We start from the raw sequence: 7,500 nt of genomic DNA on the forward strand, positions 1-7,500 counted from the left end.
CACTTTCCGGGGCAAATCCGGACCCTTACGCAAGGGAGAGTGCGCCCCCCGCCTCGGCCGGGGGGTCAGGCTGCCGCCTATTAAGCCCGACAGAAAACCCGAAAAATGGACGAAAATGGGAAAAAATCCCCATCCGAAAAAGGCTTAAAAGTCGGTTGGGCGGCAGCTAGGGTCGGTCTCTGCAGACCTGGAGGCTCGGGTGGACTCTTGGAATAAACGTCCAAGTCCCGACTTGCCACCTCCTACTACTGTGCAGATACCCCGCCAACCCCCAGCCACCCGAATGACAAGCGTCCGATCAGCGGGACGAATTTGACAACTCTGGCCGGACCTCTGGAACTCCATCCCGGGTAACCGGGGCAAATTTTTCCGCTTGATCGCCCTTCCACTGGTTAACCATTTGCCCTTTCGGACTTAGTCTCTGGACATTATTCGACTGATTTTCTGGTTAACCATTTGCCCTTTCGGACTTAGTCTCTGGGCATTATTTTCGACTTTTTGGTTAATGATTTCACACTTTTTACTTACTTTTGCGCTTTTTGGTTAATGATTACTCTGCTTACTGGTTAATTATTTGCCCTTTCGGACTTAGTCTCTGGACATTATTTTCGAGTTTTTGGTTAATGATTTCACACTTTTAACATATTTTTGCGCTTTTTGGTTAATGATTACTCTGCTTACTGGTTAATTATTTGCCCTTTCGGACTTAGTCTCTGCACATTATTTTCGAGTTTTTGGTTAATGATTTCACACTTTTAACATATTTTTGCGCTTTTTGGTTACTGATTTCATACTTTTTACTTACTTTTGCGCCTTTTGGTTAATGATTACTCTGCTTACTGGTTAACCATTTGCCCTTTCGGACTTAGTCTCTGGACATTATTTTCGAGTTTTTGGTTAATGATTTCACACTTTTTACTTACTTTTGCGATTTTTGGTTAATGATTACTCTGCTTACTGGTTAACCATTTGCCCTTTCGGACTTAGTCTCTGGACATTATTTTCGGGTTTTGGTTAATGATTTCACACTTTTTACTTACTTTTGCGATTTTTGGTTAATGATTACTCTGCTTACTGGTTAACCATTTGCCCTTTCGGACTTAGTCTCTGGAGATTATTTTCGAGTTTTTGGTTAATGATTTCACACTTTTTACTTACTTTTGCGATTTTTGGTTAATGATTACTCTGCTTACTGGTTAACCATTTGCCCTTTCGGACTTAGTCTCTGGACATTATTTTCGAGTTTTTGGTTAATGATTTCACACTTTTAACATATTTTTGCGATTTTTGGTTAATGATTACTCTGCTTACTGGTTAATTATTTGCCCTTTCGGACTTAGTCTCTGCACATTATTTTCGAGTTTTTGGTTAATGATTTCACACTTTTAACATATTTTTGCGCTTTTTGGTTACTGATTTCATACTTTTTACTTACTTTTGCGATTTTTGGTTAATGATTACTCTGCTTACTGGTTAACCATTTGCCCTTTCGGACTTAGTCTCTGGAGATTATTTTCGAGTTTTTGGTTAATGATTTCACACTTTTTACTTACTTTTGCGATTTTTGGTTAATGATTACTCTGCTTACTGGTTAACCATTTGCCCTTTCGGACTTAGTCTCTGGACATTATTTTCGAGTTTTTGGTTAATGATTTCACACTTTTAACATATTTTTGCGATTTTTGGTTAATGATTACTCTGCTTACTGGTTAATTATTTGCCCTTTCGGACTTAGTCTCTGCACATTATTTTCGAGTTTTTGGTTAATGATTTCACACTTTTAACATATTTTTGCGCTTTTTGGTTACTGATTTCATACTTTTTACTTACTTTTGCGCCTTTTGGTTAATGATTACTCTGCTTACTGGTTAACCATTTGCCCTTTCGGACTTAGTCTCTGGACATTATTTTCGAGTTTTTGGTTAATGATTTCACACTTTTTACTTACTTTTGCGATTTTTGGTTAATGATTACTCTGCTTACTGGTTAACCATTTGCCCTTTCGGACTTAGTCTCTGGACATTATTTTCGGGTTTTTGGTTAATGATTTCACACTTTTTACTTACTTTTGCGATTTTTGGTTAATGATTACTCTGCTTACTGGTTAACCATTTGCCCTTTCGGACTTAGTCTCTGGAGATTATTTTCGAGTTTTTGGTTAATGATTTCACACTTTTTACTTACTTTTGCGATTTTTGGTTAATGATTACTCTGCTTACTGGTTAACCATTTGCCCTTTCGGACTTAGTCTCTGGACATTATTTTCGAGTTTTTGGTTAATGATTTCACACTTTTAACATATTTTTGCGATTTTTGGTTAATGATTACTCTGCTTACTGGTTAATTATTTGCCCTTTCGGACTTAGTCTCTGCACATTATTTTCGAGTTTTTGGTTAATGATTTCACACTTTTAACATATTTTTGCGCTTTTTGGTTACTGATTTCATACTTTTTACTTACTTTTGCGCCTTTTGGTTAATGATTACTCTGCTTACTGGTTAACCATTTGCCCTTTCGGACTTAGTCTCTGGACATTATTTTCGAGTTTTTGGTTAATGATTTCACACTTTTTACTTACTTTTGCGATTTTTGGTTAATGATTACTCTGCTTACTGGTTAACCATTTGCCCTTTCGGACTTAGTCTCTGGACATTATTTTCGGGTTTTTGGTTAATGATTTCACACTTTTTACTTACTTTTGCGATTTTTGGTTAATGATTACTCTGCTTACTGGTTAACCATTTGCCCTTTCGGACTTAGTCTCTGGAGATTATTTTCGAGTTTTTGGTTAATGATTTCACACTTTTTACTTACTTTTGCGATTTTTGGTTAATGATTACTCTGCTTACTGGTTAACCATTTGCCCTTTCGGACTTAGTCTCTGGACATTATTTTCGAGTTTTTGGTTAATGATTTCACACTTTTAACATATTTTTGCGATTTTTGGTTAATGATTACTCTGCTTACTGGTTAATTATTTGCCCTTTCGGACTTAGTCTCTGCACATTATTTTCGAGTTTTTGGTTAATGATTTCACACTTTTAACATATTTTTGCGCTTTTTGGTTACTGATTTCATACTTTTTACTTACTTTTGCGATTTTTGGTTAATGATTACTCTGCTTACTGGTTAACCATTTGCCCTTTCGGACTTAGTCTCTGGGCATTATTTTCGACTTTTTGGTTAATGATTTCACACTTTTAACATATTTTTGCGATTTTTGGTTAATGATTACTCTGCTTACTGGTTAATTATTTGCCCTTTCGGACTTAGTCTCTGCACATTATTTTCGAGTTTTTGGTTAATGATTTCACACTTTTAACATATTTTTGCGCTTTTTGGTTACTGATTTCATACTTTTTACTTACTTTTGCGATTTTTGGTTAATGATTACTCTGCTTACTGGTTAACCATTTGCCCTTTCGGACTTAGTCTCTGGAGATTATTTTCGAGTTTTTGGTTAATGATTTCACACTTTTTACTTACTTTTGCGATTTTTGGTTAATGATTACTCTGCTTACTGGTTAACCATTTGCCCTTTCGGACTTAGTCTCTGGACATTATTTTCGAGTTTTTGGTTAATGATTTCACACTTTTAACATATTTTTGCGATTTTTGGTTAATGATTACTCTGCTTACTGGTTAATTATTTGCCCTTTCGGACTTAGTCTCTGCACATTATTTTCGAGTTTTTGGTTAATGATTTCACACTTTTAACATATTTTTGCGCTTTTTGGTTACTGATTTCATACTTTTTACTTACTTTTGCGCCTTTTGGTTAATGATTACTCTGCTTACTGGTTAACCATTTGCCCTTTCGGACTTAGTCTCTGGACATTATTTTCGAGTTTTTGGTTAATGATTTCACACTTTTTACTTACTTTTGCGATTTTTGGTTAATGATTACTCTGCTTACTGGTTAACCATTTGCCCTTTCGGACTTAGTCTCTGGACATTATTTTCGGGTTTTTGGTTAATGATTTCACACTTTTTACTTACTTTTGCGATTTTTGGTTAATGATTACTCTGCTTACTGGTTAACCATTTGCCCTTTCGGACTTAGTCTCTGGACATTATTTTCGAGTTTTTGGTTAATGATTTCACACTTTTAACATATTTTTGCGATTTTTGGTTAATGATTACTCTGCTTACTGGTTAATTATTTGCCCTTTCGGACTTAGTCTCTGCACATTATTTTCGAGTTTTTGGTTAATGATTTCACACTTTTAACATATTTTTGCGCTTTTTGGTTACTGATTTCATACTTTTTACTTACTTTTGCGCCTTTTGGTTAATGATTACTCTGCTTACTGGTTAACCATTTGCCCTTTCGGACTTAGTCTCTGGAGATTATTTTCGAGTTTTTGGTTAATGATTTCACACTTTTTACTTACTTTTGCGATTTTTGGTTAATGATTACTCTGCTTACTGGTTAACCATTTGCCCTTTCGGACTTAGTCTCTGGACATTATTTTCGGGTTTTTGGTTAATGATTTCACACTTTTTACTTACTTTTGCGATTTTTGGTTAATGATTACTCTGCTTACTGGTTAACCATTTGCCCTTTCGCACTTAGTCTCTGGAGATTATTTTCGAGTTTTTGGTTAATGATTTCACACTTTTTACTTACTTTTGCGATTTTTGGTTAATGATTACTCTGCTTACTGGTTAACCATTTGCCCTTTTGGACTTAGTCTCTGGACATTATTTTCGGGTTTTTGGTTAATGATTTCACACTTTTTACTTACTTTTGCGATTTTTGGTTAATGATGACTCTGCTTACTGGTTAACCATTTGCCCTTTCGCACTTAGTCTCTGGAGATTATTTTCGACTTTTTGGTTAATGATTTCACACTTTTAACTTAATTTTGTGCTTTTTGGTTAATGATTTCATACTTTTTACTTACTTTTGCCCTTTTTGGTTAATGATTACTCTGCTTACTGGTTAACCATTTGCCCTTTCGGACTTGGTCTCTGGACATTATTTTCGAGTTTTTGGTTAATGATTTCACACTTTTTACTTACTTTTGCGATTTTTGGTTAATGATTACTCTGCTTACTGGTTAACCATTTGCCCTTTCGCACTTAGTCTCTGGAGATTATTTTCGACTTTTTGGTTAATGATTTCACACTTTTAACTTAATTTTGTGCTTTTTGGTTAATGATTTCATACTTTTTACTTACTTTTGCCCTTTTTGGTTAATGATTACTCTGCTTACTGGTTAACCATTTGCCCTTTCGGACTTGGTCTCTGGAGATTATTTTCGAGTTTTTGGTTAATGATTTCACACTTTTTACTTACTTTTGCGATTTTTGGTTAATGATTTCACACTTTTTACTTACTTTTGCGATTTTTGGTTAATGATTACTCTGCTTACTGGTTAACCATTTGCCCTTTCGGACTTAGTCTCTGGACATTATTTTCGAGTTTTTGGTTAATGATTTCACACTTTTTACTTACTTTTGCGATTTTTGGTTAATGATTTCACACTTTTTACTTACTTTTGCGATTTTTGGTTAATGATGACTCTGCTTACTGGTTAATTATTTGTACTTTCGGACTTGGTCTCTGGACATTATTTTCGAGTTTTTGGTTAATGATTTCACACTTTTAACATAATTTTGCGCTTTTTGGTTAATGATTACTCTGCTTGCTTGTTACTGATTTCCCCTTTCGGACTTGATCTCTGGCCGTTCTTTTCGACCTTTTTGGATCAGGTTTCCACACTCTGAAATTATTTTGGGCTCACTGATTAGGCGAGATCAAGGGGGCATGCCTGGGCACTTTGGGCTCAGTTTGGGAAGGCGGCGTCCGTGTGCTCCTCCGCCCTTCCCGCACTTGCGGCTAGGTTTGCCAAACTGCGCTGACCCGCAGCCCTGCCTTTTTGCCCACGGCACACGGAACGACTCAAGTCTGGCTCCGTTCCAGGCCGTTGCCTCCGGCTGCCCGCCGTCCGGCCGGCCTGGGACGTACCCCGGCTGACGGCGCCGGAGGCCCTCTAGCAGCCACCGGTGCCGCGGGCCAATGGGTCCGGGCGTTCCGGAGCTATCAGTGGGGAAGTGCTCTCCCCTTTTCCTGACGCCGTTCGCCCGAGCAGAGGTGCAGCCTGACGGGACTGCTGTCGCCTTCCGCGGCGCACCGGCCCCTTTCACCTGCCGTCGACCGCGCGGAGCTCGGACCTCCCTCCCCGAAGTTATGGCCCCGGCGCCGGAGGGTGCCCGGGGCCGGGCATTCAGCGGGGTGAGTCTTAACCTTCCCGGTCAGCCTGCGGGGTCGGTGCGCCGGCACTCGACGCCGGAGGGTCCCCTCTTTCCGTAGAGCCCCGCCCGGTGCCGATCGGCCGGCGGATTGCGGAGCGAACCGCGCCTGACAGACGGGCCTCGGAAACCCGTTGCAGTCGACGGGGGGGGAACCGGACAGCGGGACGAGGTGCCGATTCCACCCGCAGATTCGATCCCGAAATCCCGCGGGATTCGGCGGTCCGACCCGACAGATTCAAACGTCGCCCGGGCGGCCCCCAGCGGTCGGGCCGGCCTGGTTCCGCCACCGCCCGATGCCCCTCGCCCCCGGCTACCGCCGGCCGCGCAGACCGAGCGAATGCGGCCGGACGTCCGGCGGCAATCGGCCGGAAAGCGGTATGGCCATTTCCTACTGTCCCTCGGACGGGCAGAGGGGCGGCGCCGGGGCACTCGCGGACCAGGCCGCGCCCCTCCGAGCCCTACCGCCTGCCGTCGACCGCGCGGGGATCGGACCTCCCTCCCCGAAGTTATGGCCCCGGAGCCGGAGGGTAGCCGGGGCCGGGCATTCAGCGGGGTGAGTCTTCACCTTCCCGGTCAGCCTGCGGGGTCGGTGCGCCGGCACTCGACGCGGGAGGGTCCCCTCTTTCCGTAGAGCCCCGCCCGGTGCCGATCGGCCGGCGGATTGCGGAGCGAACCGCGCCTGACCGACGGGCCTCGGAAACCCGTTGCAGTCGACCGGGGGGAACCGGACAGCGGGACGAGGTGCCGATTCCACCCGCAGATTCGATCCCGAAATCCCGCGGGATTCGGCGGTCCGACCCGACAGATTCAAACGTCGCCCGGGCGGCCCCCAGCGGTCGGGCCGGCCTGGTTCCGCCACCGCCCGATGCCCCTCGCCCCCGGCTACCGCCGGCCGCGCAGACCGAGCGAATGCGGCCGGACGTCCGGCGGCAATCGGCCGGAAAGCGGTATGGCCATTTCCTACTGTCCCTCGGACGGGCAGAGGGGCGGCGCCGGGGCACTCGCGGACCAGGCCGCGCCCCTCCGAGCCCTACCGCCTGCCGTCGACCGCGCGGGGATCGGACCCTCCTCGCCGAAGTTATGGAGGTAAGACCGGGAGGCTGCCCAGGGTCGGGACTTCAACCGGCTGCCGCCACCCTTTCCCGCCTGTCCCACGGGCTCGGAGATCCAGGCCCTGCAAAGACCCTCCGGTCGCCACCCGACAGGTGCTTTACCGGAGAAATCGTAAACCGGCGTCA

The sequence above is a fragment of the Heterodontus francisci genome, unplaced genomic scaffold (genome assembly GCF_036365525.1).
Source record: "Heterodontus francisci isolate sHetFra1 unplaced genomic scaffold, sHetFra1.hap1 HAP1_SCAFFOLD_988, whole genome shotgun sequence".
Classification (NCBI taxonomy): domain Eukaryota; kingdom Metazoa; phylum Chordata; class Chondrichthyes; order Heterodontiformes; family Heterodontidae; genus Heterodontus; species Heterodontus francisci.